Below are 13,382 nucleotides of genomic sequence, written 5' to 3' on the forward strand. Positions count from 1 at the left end.
AAAAAAAAAAAATCATAGGGGTGTTCAAATCGTTCAATTTGAAACGCCACCGCCCCTATTGACTTTGATATAATTTAATTAGAATTCAAGTGATCAAGAAGCAATAACAAAAGACAACAATTTATGAAGTCAGTTATTTAATTTGCATATATTTGCCACGTTTGGCACTATAACAATCCAATATAATTACAGTAATTTACATATATATGCACATATGCTTACATTTGTCTATTGTCACCTAATTGAACGTATGCATCTATATTTGTCATAAATACTTTACACTAAATTTTTCACACATAGCTAGCTTCGCATGACATGGCATAAAAATATCATAAATTTGTTGAATGCTTTGCAACCAAAGATGTCAAAGATGATTCTTTATGAAGAATATGTTCTTTCTTCTTAATAAAAGCTAAGTCGAAGTAATATATCTGAAGAATTGAAACGTTATGTTTTCGGTTGACTTAAGAATCTTCTAGAAGTAACGGTTCAATTGTAGATAATCTGACTTTTTATTATTATGTTAAGATAAGTTAAGCTTGGTTGCTTTCTGGGTCTGGGTGCTTCTTAAAAATGGGTAAAACAAAGTCTACCTACACTGTACATAATTATATAGCTTGTTAACTTTTATTGAAAAGAAAAAAAAAACAATGACATAATAAAGCGATGAATCACTCCACAATGCTGAGAGGGAGCAAAAAAGAAAAACAAAAACAAAAAAAAAAAAAAAAAAAAGAAAAGCAGCAGATTTTTGAAATCACTAGAATACATTGGCGATAATTACGTTTGTAGGAAATCATGCATACATATATATGTGAAAAAATGTGCAATATATATATGAGGGCATATGAGAATGGCACTGACCTATAATAACAAATGTCATAAAATAGAAAGAGTTTGTGTTGTGTTATGTCATTGTTGTTTACATTTAAAATAAGAAATAGATAATATCCGATTGAGGTCGAAATTTGTGATACGTATCACCCCACCCAAAAATATAATTTTATATATACAAACATGCACAGGAAACAAGTTTTATGGATACGTAAACTAGAAATAATAAAACTTTTATTATTATATTATTTTCCTCTACATAGAGTGAGTTAGTGAATTGTCCTTCCTGCTATTATCGATTGTTAAGTTATTGTGGGTCAATGCCTAATATAATTGCCAATTGTTATTGCTTTATTATCTCTTTTTTAAATTGTGTGGATGATTCAGGCAGACGCTCTTTCGCAGAAGTTTTATTCTAAATTTCAAATAGAGAAAATTATAGCGGTAACGATCAGTGCAAATTCTTCGATCTTCTACAAGGGATCTAGTTTAGATCGAAAAGTTATAGCTACTTGTTCACCTAGCTGAAGGACCGTTGCATAGGTTTCCACGTCTTGGAAGGGCTTTTATATGAATAATCTGCCAATAAAAACAAACTGCTTCTCTTTGCATTATTCCTTCTTGTTATCTTTATATATAATTTAGGAATTTTGTTGGTTAGGAAGGACTATTCATAGCGAACAACAAAAAGGAGGATATGGTATTTATGTACGTTCAACTCGAAAACAAAAACATTTGGAATCGTGAGAAACATCACTGTCGGCAGGTAAGTAGGTTTTTCCAAAGGTGGGCAGCGCGTTTAAGAAAGATAAGTCGCCGTATATCTTGAAATGCAAGACTTCTGCTCTAAACCGATTTAACTTTGTATTGTAGGGAAATAAAATAATTCCAAAACTAACATTTCGAATAAACTTTTTCTACTAAGAAATCTCCTATGTCTATGAATTTATATCGATATTTCTCAGATGAAAAGTTAAGCGTAATTTGAACTATTTTTTAAAAATTTATGGATACTAACGGTTTTCCGCAAGACTTGCTTCCCATAATCAATAATAGAATGTTATTATTAGAAGATGCTAACAGTTCGCCATTTGCATTGTTTAAGGTGGGAATGTTTTTCACTTTTAGGTTAGTAGCGATCTCATAAGCGATCTAACTATAACAAACTCCTTGCAAATATTTTCTATAGTTAATGAGATAAATTTCCTTACTTCAATCTAAAGAAATGAATCCTACGGTTCTTCAATTCAATTCTCTTCAATTAAATCAAAACGATATCTGGGAAGTCGTTTATGCTGTAACGTCCGCGTATAATCGTATAGAGTGATCTTTGTGTGGCCCTCGTGACAAAAAGTGACCGAATCCCGTTAATTAAGATCTCTTTTCATTATTCTCCTCTCACCAAGTAGCACTATTTTGAGAGAGAATTATGAAAAGAGGACATAGACCGAAGTCCTTCCGCAAATGGTAAGTTTTGGTAATTAAAAATTATCTTCAAGAGGGGAAAGAAAAAGGAGATCAACGAGAGTAGGCTGAGTTACTTAATGTAAAATTGACAAAATAATTATTAGAAATTAAAGTAAATTTTATTATATTAAATTAATTTGCAAATCAAGTCGTATAAGTTAGTTGAATGAATGTATTGCGAGTGAAAATGATTTTGCATAAAATTTTAAACATCAAAAAGAATGAATGAAAGAAAGCTGTGTGAAAAGTTGACATTAAAACTCATCCACAAGTGAAAGCACGTTATTGGAAATTAAAACTTAAGTCTAAGTAAAAGCGTATCATTAAAACTGGAAATTAACGCTCAAATTCAACTAAACAAACTTCTTCCCAAAGATAGTAAAATTAAAACTTAGTCCTACTAAAAATGTATTATTAAAAATTTCTTCAACCTAATGAAATCAGTGAGCTTCGAAAAACTGGAATATATACATAAGAAGAAGAGCCTGCAAATATTAGTGTCGATAAAGTGGCTTAAGCCGAAAGAAAACATCTGAAGGGGTTTATAAACTGCAAGGAACTACAAGATTGCGTCAATTGGCAACGGAAAGCAACACGAGACGGTATTATGAAGAAATAAATCACATTAGTTTTAAGATCTAGTAATAGAGAAAAAAAAGGAAACAAATGACATACATCATGAACTAATTATATAATAGGCTTCGCGACGATGAAGTATAAGTAAGTGTGTGCGTATGCGCGTAGGAATGCAGCCATAGGCAATGACTTAACGGACTAACAGATACAGACGAAGGGTCAAAAGGACAATACAGATTATGAAACGGTTACATAAGACACGTTGTTAGTTATGTATGATATTTATATATGTAAATTTTCACTTATTTTTTGTGAGTGTAACTGGGTTGGTCAGGCCAAGCTCTACACACACAATCACAATGCAAACTTCGAGAAAGGCCGAAAGTGGTGTAAAGTGTGTGTATGAGTGCTAGTTGATTTTGCTTGCGATTCTCAGGTGCTATATGAGTAGAGAGAGAGAGTTGCATATGTAGCGTTGCAAGGATAAGAAGAATTTCACTTTATAAAAAAACGCTACGCAGGGGACACGTAATTTTCTCTATTTTTTTTTCGGTCAAATGTTAGTCAATGTTCTCAGTCACTAAATTATGGCATGTTGATGACCTTCATTGTCAAATAATGCGTTTGTTTGTTAATCGTTTGTTTGGGATTTTCGCATAGTAGTCGAACATCTTTTCATGTGGATATATAACATATATAATAAATATAATATAAATATGTTTATATATATGTATACAAGGTGTTATTGCACGATCAATAGCGAATTTATAGGTTTTTTAACAGCATGTAACGACATAAATATTACACAAATTAAAAAAAAAAAAAAGAAAAAATTGAACAAAATTCGCATTTATTATAAATATATATATATATGAAAGAAAAAAATTGAGTGCACGATCACTGCTAATTATTTATTTACTATTACTATTATTATTGTTATTATTGTTGTTGGTGCTTGTTAAAAAGATATTGGAATGTTGTGCTTTATGTTTACTTATCATATATTCTATGCACAGCGAAGCGAAGACTAAATGAAGTAAATTAACTGCGAAGTATACGCCTTGTCTGTCTGACGATCTGCAATGCTTTTGGCGCGCATTCAATTATTTAGTTAAGAGATCATTTAACGTCACTCTTGTTGGTGTGCTTTATGTTTTAACATAAAAACCGTAATTAAGTCCGCTACTAAATATGGTTTAAAGACATCAACAATAAATTATTTAGTTATTTAATGGTTTTTGTTTGCGAAACCAAAAAAAAAAAAAAAAAAAAAAAATGAAAAAAAAAGAATTTATAAGAGTCTGCTTAAGGTTATAATTAAATATCAATCTTTATGATAGCGGCTCACCCACTCCTACAATACTCGAGAAATATTTTAATAGCTTTCAGTTAAAGTTATTATTTTTATTTTTTTTTTACATGAACGCATTATTATAAGAAGAAAAATGTATACATTTTTTCTTCGCAATAAATTATTGCCATTTTTTTTTAAATTTTTATTTTTAAAGATTATTAAATATAAAAAGAGCAAACGTTATAGAAAACAAAAAAAAAAAAAAAAAAAAACTTGTTTCTTCAATTTCATTTGAAAACTGCTTAAGAATATATTTAGAAGTAATCTTCACTTTTCAATTCTTGGAATTTTAATTTACTTCTTTAACTATTCTAAGAAATCTAACTATTTTTCAAAGGGAAAATCATTGGAACCGGTTCTATAGGATTTGTTAGCGTAGACATAAGCAAACACATTCATCAAATTTTATGTCGTACAACGTGTTCCCCTTTGAAAAAAAAAAGTGGAAAAAAAACCGCACAGGAAACATTTCTTTCTCGTTCTCTAAATTTACTTGTTTTTTTTTTTTCATTTTTTATAGAAACTTATGTAGCCTTGAGCGTACAACGATAGTGACTTATTCAACAAACATTACATTGTCACATCATATCACATCAAATGCTGCATGAAATATATTTCCTTCCCAGTTGTCATCTACGAACGTAACTACAATTTTTATATGATATCATCGTATGTTACACATTACAACTTCAAGACCATTAATTAATAATAAATGTATTAGATTGTATTGAAGGAAAATGTTGTCTCTTACGGACTGTGATGTGAATGAAAAATCAAAATTGAGAATAGAATCGCAATATAATAGTTCCCCTCATATTTTTAGCTCGCATTTATTATTAAATTATCAATGTATGGTCAGCTTAGTTCATCTCATATAAATTAAATAATCCGTTGGTTAGCTTTACGTCTTAGAGGTAAAATGACTGGCACAGCCGAATGCAAGTCCATTCTTAGTTCAGTGAATTCGTTTGTAGCTCAATATCGTTTACGTCCATAGGTCAGAGAGAAAAAAAAAAATTATAATTTTCGGATCTGCTGGACAGCATTTGATTGCTTGGGAATCTTTCCATTTTGAACGTATCACTCGTCAAGTTACTTTAGTTTTCGGTTCTCTACGAATATATTTTTTTTGCAAAAAAAAAAACAAATTTTAAAATAAATTATCGAAAAAAAGTGTGAGGTTAAGGAATGCCGCCATTAGGCAGCCGATGGCCTTTGTGAAAACATTGAAGATTAAGTTACAAATTACTCTACAATGAATGAATTTATACGACTGTTAGTTTGAAAGCAGAAGAAGATGAAGAAAATTGCAACGCCCATGCGCATCAGTGAATCTGAACAGGAAAAGTTTCAATTTAAACTCAAGCCAATGCTATCTATGAGTTTTCTTATGCGATTTATAAGATTCAGAAATAGGTCTACAGAAGTTGCCGCAAACTATATAAAATATCTTAGTAGATTTTATATCACAGATTTCTTTAGCTATGTCTGTACACTTGCCTCTACGTTTGTTGAATCAAGAAAGTGGGGAAAATTAGTGGAAAGTTTTCAAGTTTCATAAATACATACAAGATCTACATTTCACCTATTAAAATGAATGAAGTCCGTTTACATACTTCATATAATCGGAGGGAGAAGGATGAGATGTTTTTACTCTATAGCATCGTAGATTGGTGTACAGATATAAGATGACAACTGACGAATGATGCCGATAGTACGAATTCTTCCTACAAAACACGGCTGTGTTGATGTGACCCGAAACAAAAAATTCAGATTTTTCCATCGTTTTATGAAGTAGTAGCGATATCAACATGCCTTGCTACGATTTTGTTGAGTGATGAGCTATCCCTTTCAAGAATCCATCAGTTAATAATTTGGAATTTTATTCGGATATTGATTAATGCTATTTTAGAAAGACAACCTCTTCGATCTGTTTATAAACTTATCACCAAAGTTATATGTATTCTATTCCGTCGCCTATTAAAAATTAGATAAAAAATTAAGAATAATATGGCGTATGGGCTCTAATTAGCCGTTTAATTCGACTCGTGCAGGTTTCAAATCTCAGTGAAAGTCGAAATTTCAGTCGACAGTTCGCAGTGCTCTAAATTGTAATTCAATACAATATTGCGAGAAGTTCAGCAAATGTTGTTCGAGTAACCTAATTCTTAGTCTAAGTCTAGAAGAAGGAAGCGAAAATTCCAAAACTTTCGGGGAGGTCAAAGTAAAATTTAATTTTAATATTTATTGGGCTCATGTAAAAGTTCGATTTATACAATAATAAGTCAATCCTTTGATAAGAGACTTTCAAAGAATTGTACAGATCGGCTTGTGAACGTCTTTTTCCATTTTCATGTTTTTGATGACAATTCCATTTTTTTTTTTTTTTTTTTTTTTTTGTGCAAATAAATTGTTTATAAAATAACCAATATTTTTTTTGGATTTTTTTTTTTATTATTTAAAAAAAAAAATCATTTACAACATTTAATTTTTTAATTTTTTTTTTTTTTTTTTTTTTTAATAATTGTTGTTCACTCGTAACTTGCTGAAGTTCAAGTTTAGACTAATGATAGCATGAATAGCATGCATGCAAGAAATATACAAGAAGGTCTTACACAGGCACACAGTGGAAACTGTATATATATATATATAAATGTATATATATATATATACAAATATATATCTACGATTATAATTATAATCTGTCGCATTTTTTATTTTTGAAGTAAAAGAAAAAAACAATACCCTCTTGCTAGCAGCGTAAAGTACAATTCAATGGCTTCGTTGTTGGGGATTGTTGTTGCTGTTAACGGCGTTTGGCTGTTATTGTTGGCACTTGACGCTGCCGAAAAGGTCAAGTTCATGACTATGCAATAGCTATGCAATAGCATTTACGTACGTGTTAGTTAACTTGTTTCTTTATACAAAGCAACAATAAAATGTTAAGCCCAATAACTTGCTACATACATGTCGTATTATTTTATTACAAACAATGTTGTAGTGTTGCTGTTGTTGTTCTTGTTGTTGTTGAGTTTTCTCTGTTTTACTTGGGAAGTAATGTTAAAATATAACAGTATATGATATAAAAAAAAGAGACATGTATATAAAAATAGCTTAACAATCAATGCAATGTATTGCATTTTAGTGAAGGTTAGGCAGTGTCTCGGTTAGTTTCCCTGGTTCACCAGGTGTATAGCACATATATAAGCGTAAGCCGCTGTTGCTGTTGCCGTTGCTGCTGCTGCTGCTGCTTCTATCTAACCGTTCATTGGGGAAGTTAGCCAAGTTTTTCCAAAGCCTTGGCTATGCGCAATAAGGGGGACCAGTATCGGTATTCTTCCCCCTCGGAAGTTACCGTATAAACAAGTGTTTTTCATACTTACTGCATAAGATGTATGGAGAATGTGTTACTTGTGGCGTTATATAATTGCTCTGGTTTGGTCGGTTGGTCGGTTAGTTTTATGAACATTGCATTGCGACACATACATAAAATATGTTTATGTAGTTTATAAATAATCACCGGTTAACCACTAACCAACCAGTATTTGCAATATCACGTGAGTTTTGTGTTTGACTTAACGTTATCGTAAATTTATCGACATCCAAATGCTACCATATTGAAAACCAAAAGAAAATTTTAGCTCACGCAAATTTTTTTTTTTTTTTTTTTTTATTTTTTTTTTTTGTGTATACTTTAAAGAAAAGAAGAAGAAAGAAACTTGAAATTCCCTAAAAATTTTCCCATAGACGAGGAGAAAAGAAGTTTTTTTGTTTTTCCTTTTCTGTGTAAAGATCAAGTTCAGTAACAACGGTAATTATTGGCATATGAGTTTAACGTAATAGTTTTTATCTTATGCACCAGCTTTTGCTTGCTTTCTTTTATACTTTATTTCTCCGTTAAATTGCGTAGGGGGGTTAGCTAATCTAAACCATTATAATCCGTAAAGTTGATAAAACTCAGGCAAGTTATTGTTACACATTGCTCTACGTTGTAAGTTTACGCCCACCATTATTCACCATCTCAACTCGTTGCTTGTGCGCCATAAACATGCAACTTAAGACATTCCAGCCTACAGCCACAAATATCCAAAAAAAAAAAAAAAAAAAAAGTGATAGCAGATAATTTTCTTGTTAAAAAACTTTTCATTCACTCTCTCAGTTAGTCTAACGAATTTATATCATTTTATAAAAGTCCGCACATAAAGATTAAATTTTTGTAAATTTTCTTAAAAACAAAAAAAATAAAAAACATTTTCTATTTAAATATTATTCGTTTGAATTATAAAAAGAAAAATATTGCAGTTTTTTTTTTTTTTCTTAAAAAACTTTCTTCTACACCTGTTTTATAATATATAAAAATTCCAATCATTTATCATAACATGTTGAAATTGTAAATTGAGAAAAGCAAATGATTCTTAATGCATTCATTCATTCATTCGTTTAAAATATTTTTGGTATTTATGTAATTGCACTGAAATGGAACACCCACCCAACTTGGCTTGGCTCTTCTAATGTTGATTGCAAAGCACATGTGTTACAAATTGCTTCAACAAACTCTTAGTTGTAAGAAGTATATTCTATTTATCATCCCGTTTAGCTAATACTCTACACAAACTGTGAAACGTATTTTGAACATTAAATCGTGCTTTCTTTCTCTCAGTTAAAATATTTCCTTTCCAATCTGAGCACTTAATCGCTACCTTATCGCCACCATTTTGTTTTAAAAACGGGAAAGATTTTGCTCGAACGTTTCGCTCAAGGAGAGTAAAACATTTAACTTTTAATATACTGCAATGAGGTCAAATAACTGAGATTCATTTTAAAAATGCAAAGTTTTTCCTTATCGAAGTGCGTTTATTATAACCATTTTGCGAAACAAATACAAAGCAAGTTAATGTCGTTGACATTAAGCGGAAGGAACTTAAATGTAAAGCCTTTTGCTGTAAAACTTCAGATTAATTATTAGCCTTTGATTGGCGAGGTTGTGAGTAGAGCGAGTACCTTTGACTTTGTTTCTCCTCAATATTGCAAAAAGTGCTCTGTTTGTTTTTCCCATTCACATATCCACAGCGTTTTCGCTATGCTATTTCTATTCCCGAATCAATCCTTTAGCAGATACTCGCGAAATGTTTTCAAAGCTTTTTAAACGAATATACGAAACTGAATATAAAGTTGTACTTTTTCATAGCTTGCGCACTTCTGTTAATAATAATCGATGGTAACACGTGTCGTAAAGCGGAAATATATTTCCTAATAACGATGATGCCGTGGTAAGGGGCAATAAAGCGGTATTTATGGAAAATGTTTTTAAATCCAAAAAGCATTTTTGCTTAATCGATGCAGATTAACATTAATTGGGATTATATTTGGGGGTTTGCTAGGTTTAGGTGTGAAATTAACAGCAACAACAACAATTGATGCGATTGGGAAAAGAAGCGGGCGCTAGCGAATTTCGACTCCGCACAATAAATTGCGCCCAGAAAATGCTAAAAGTGCTAACCTGGAACGAGAGCTATCTTCCTTCTTGTGATCGACAGTCATTCTTACTTTTCGGACTGTTCTTTGCCTGTTCGAGGAGGGACAATACCCAAAAAGTGGGTCGTTTTAAGCAAATGCTTGCTTTCCCTCACAGAATTCGTATTTTCGCCTGGATGATGGAGGAAGCGACGTTTGTTGATGGAAAATATTTGTAATAAGTTATGTACAATATTTTGTTGATCAGAAAAAAAACTGGAACACAAGTTAACACTTTTGCAGACTATCTAATATGTTGCGTTGTCTCTCGCCCGTACTAAAGATATCTATCGCTGCAAATGCTTTCTTAGTTTGGATAAATACAGGCCTTTTCATCATATGTAACTTAAAACCGCTGTGCCAGAAACGGGTTATATCGCTGAGAATCCAAAGTGATTGTGTGATAGCCATCCGATTTCAGTTCGCTTTAATTAAACCGTTACTTTGAAGGAGGTAGAAAGTTTTCTTGTATTCAGACTAAGCTTTTTTGAAATTACGCGTCGCCTTGGCAAAGTCGTGTAATCGAGAATCTTGAAGCATCACCACCAGCACTTCCGCGACCACAAATACTTTCTATGCTCTTAGTGCGTCGTCTTATCACGCAACATTGTATGTCTATTCGAATCTTTTTCAATTAGCAGCACAAGGAGGTCATTTAACGAGTGTAAATAGACGCGAAGGCGCCTAATTGTTTTAAAAAAAAACAAAAAAACAAATTAAAGTAAAGTGAAGGTGCGTGCCGTTGCAACGTACACTTCTTCATGTTTAAATGATTGACTTTGACAAGTTGATATGTCACGACATAACCTCAAAAGTAAAAAATAATAATCGGGCCAACGATTGGATAATAGAGTTGTAGTGCTTAAAACTAAGGCATTTTTCTACTCGTGTAAGCAAATAGAGTTTTCCGTCTGTATTTGCGTTTCTCATACGCATACGATTTACCCTAAAAAAATGCATCGACTTTCCCCACTTTTTTCCTTTATAATTTATAAAGGACTAAAACAAAAAAAAAATGTAAATAAATTGTGTTTTTCTGCCTAACAAATATTATGTGTTTAGGGAGGTGGGTATCTGTGATTCTCCCTAATTCGAACAAAATTGCTTTTATTTACTTTTCTTTTGTTTTCTTTTTTTTTTTTCTATTTTTCGCTATTTTGTTATATTCGAGTTTATTTTTGTACAACTGGGTTAATAGTGCGAGAGCGTATGACACTAATAGTTTCATTTGTTTGTTAGTAGTTTTCTGGTTTTTGTTACAAATTATGGACGGCTGTGTTGTTACTGTTGTATTTGTGTTTTTTGGAAATGATTTTTTTTATATTTACTTTTTTTTTTTTTTTTATTTTAATTATCAAGTTTTTCTAGGCTTTCTTTAAACGCACTCAGGTCTTGTTATATGTATATATATCTATATAAGAGTTTAATTTACACAATGCCTTAATTGTGTGTACACGAACGCATTTATCGATTGACGTACAACCAATGAAATTGTTGTAATGCAAGTTTATAAATACCAGAAACGATTAGCCAGCCAAGCCGGTCTACTTAACAATTTGCTTTAGTTTTTTCATTTTGTTAACGAAATTAATTGAAATTTTACAAAATTGATCTAAGATAGATAGAATAATTCAGTGATGAGCTTTTTTTAAACGAATTTTCTCGATATCCGGCCATAAACTTGTCTCGGGATTGATAGACAACGACAACGCCTTCGTTGTTTCAATAAATTAAACAAAAAAAATTATTAACATTTTTAACTATTCAGTAGTATTCAGCAGTGGACAAAATTTCCGCGGAAAGAGTCGCGAGCAGAGTTCGACAGATATAGGCAGACATATTGACAGTTAGTAGACGCATGCAATAACTTGCATTGACAGGAGTCTTCTCTCATGTCTATGTATTGTTCTGTGAACGAAGATTAGAAAGTTTTAAGCTCAGAACGACTTGAAAGGCTTGATATGTATTATTCCTAGTTTTTCATATCTTAAGTGGGCGCATATTAGTCAGCCCTTTTTTTAAGTGTTCGACTTAGGACTCTTACACCGACATTCAAGCTCTTCTAAAGGATCTGAAAGGTCAAATGCCTCCAGATATATTAAGTTTTCCAATTATTAGTAACGTGTAAGAATGTTTATCGTAAACATAATAAAATATATAAACTTATAAATAGCGACATGTGCCTCTCCGCCTAAGTGTTGAAAATAACGTTGCGATCTTTAAGCTTAACCTATAAAATTGAATTTGCCCCGACACATATTCTTATAACCTTTTGTAGAAGAAGAAATATAGCTTCGAATTTTTTCCTATTACACTCAGTTTCCTTTGTACTGTAGGCGTGTCGCTTGATCGATTTAGCCCACTTTCTGTACTAAGATGCGTGAAGAACTTCTAAAATGTTTCACATTTTTGTGGTTGAATACAGATATTGCGCAAGCGTATGGACGAGCAGACCGACATGCGTAAATCGATTCAGAATTTAGTCCTCCCAAGAATATGTAGTTTATGGGATTTCCTAAGTTTCCTTTTGGGTGTTGCAAACAAAGTGGCAAACAATTTGCATCTTTTACGCATACAAATGCGTTTTCCTCCATTCCCAATAAATAAGTAGAATAATTTCTTTCCTTCAAACTCGTAATGATTTGTAATCGCCGAAGAAGAAGTCTTCTTAAACTTATCGTTCTATTTAGCCTTGATTGCATTTACATGTACGTAGTCTTAAAGTGAACATAGCAATAAAAAACTTTCTGATGTAAATTTCACATAATATGTAATATGTAGTGCGCCATTAATTTTATAAAATATTTTATTTATTTGCGACTTATCAGTGTCCCATTTAATTAAAAATGCAAAAGCATTCTGTATGTTTTTTTTTTTTAAATTTATTTAACAGACTACCAAAATAATACGCCAGTCATGGGTTTTGGTTAACTGTGTTTCATGATTAAGAATAGCAAAGCTTTACGGCAAGAATTCCAAAAATGCCATAACAATATTTATGTTCAACGTCAACAACTTAATGTCAAATTCCTCTTATTATTTCATATAAAAGCATACCGTTGAACATTTCCACAAGTTACGCTGACGTATAAGCTAGCTAGTGGAAGCTAACATACAATCTCTTAAGGTGATAGTTGATAGACGATTATCCCATATTAACCCGTGGGTTACGTTTAATTACCTACTTGTGCCAAATTATTATTATTTGATTTTTGTTAAAAATTTCCAATTTTTATAGGAAAGCATACATATTGCTCTGTCCGAACTTTGAATTTTTTTATATTCATAAAAGTGAAAGTCCATAGATAGATGCGTTACTACACACTATTTATACTCAGCACAACGAAAACACATGTTTTGGGTTAAACATCCTATATATTAAGGCACTACGTTAGGGATAGTAAAGTGATGTCGTCAGCAAAATGATTTTTTTGAAAAAAAAATTAATAAATAAATAAGAAATAATAACAATAGAGATTTGTCTGCTCACATGGCCACCACTGTGACTTGTACTGCAGAAACAAGCTGGAAAACCCCACCTTTTCGAGTAATTTTTTTACTACATCAGGAACAATTTTCTGATTAGTTTTTTTTTTTCCCCTTCGTACATTGTCTCAAAAGGCATGCAATTGTAACC

The 13,382-nt window shown here is 31.7% G+C and overlaps 1 protein-coding gene across 1 annotated transcript in view; it reads left to right on the plus strand.

Annotated features, from left to right (window-relative positions):
• Positions 1-13,382, plus strand: part of LOC119642028 — a 160,352-nt gene that overhangs the window by 98,547 nt on the left and 48,423 nt on the right. The gene's annotated exons all lie outside the window — the stretch shown is intronic.

The sequence above is a fragment of the Glossina fuscipes genome, unplaced genomic scaffold (genome assembly GCF_014805625.2).
Source record: "Glossina fuscipes isolate IAEA_lab_2018 unplaced genomic scaffold, Yale_Gfus_2 204, whole genome shotgun sequence".
NCBI classification, from domain to species: Eukaryota; Metazoa; Arthropoda; class Insecta; order Diptera; family Glossinidae; genus Glossina; species Glossina fuscipes.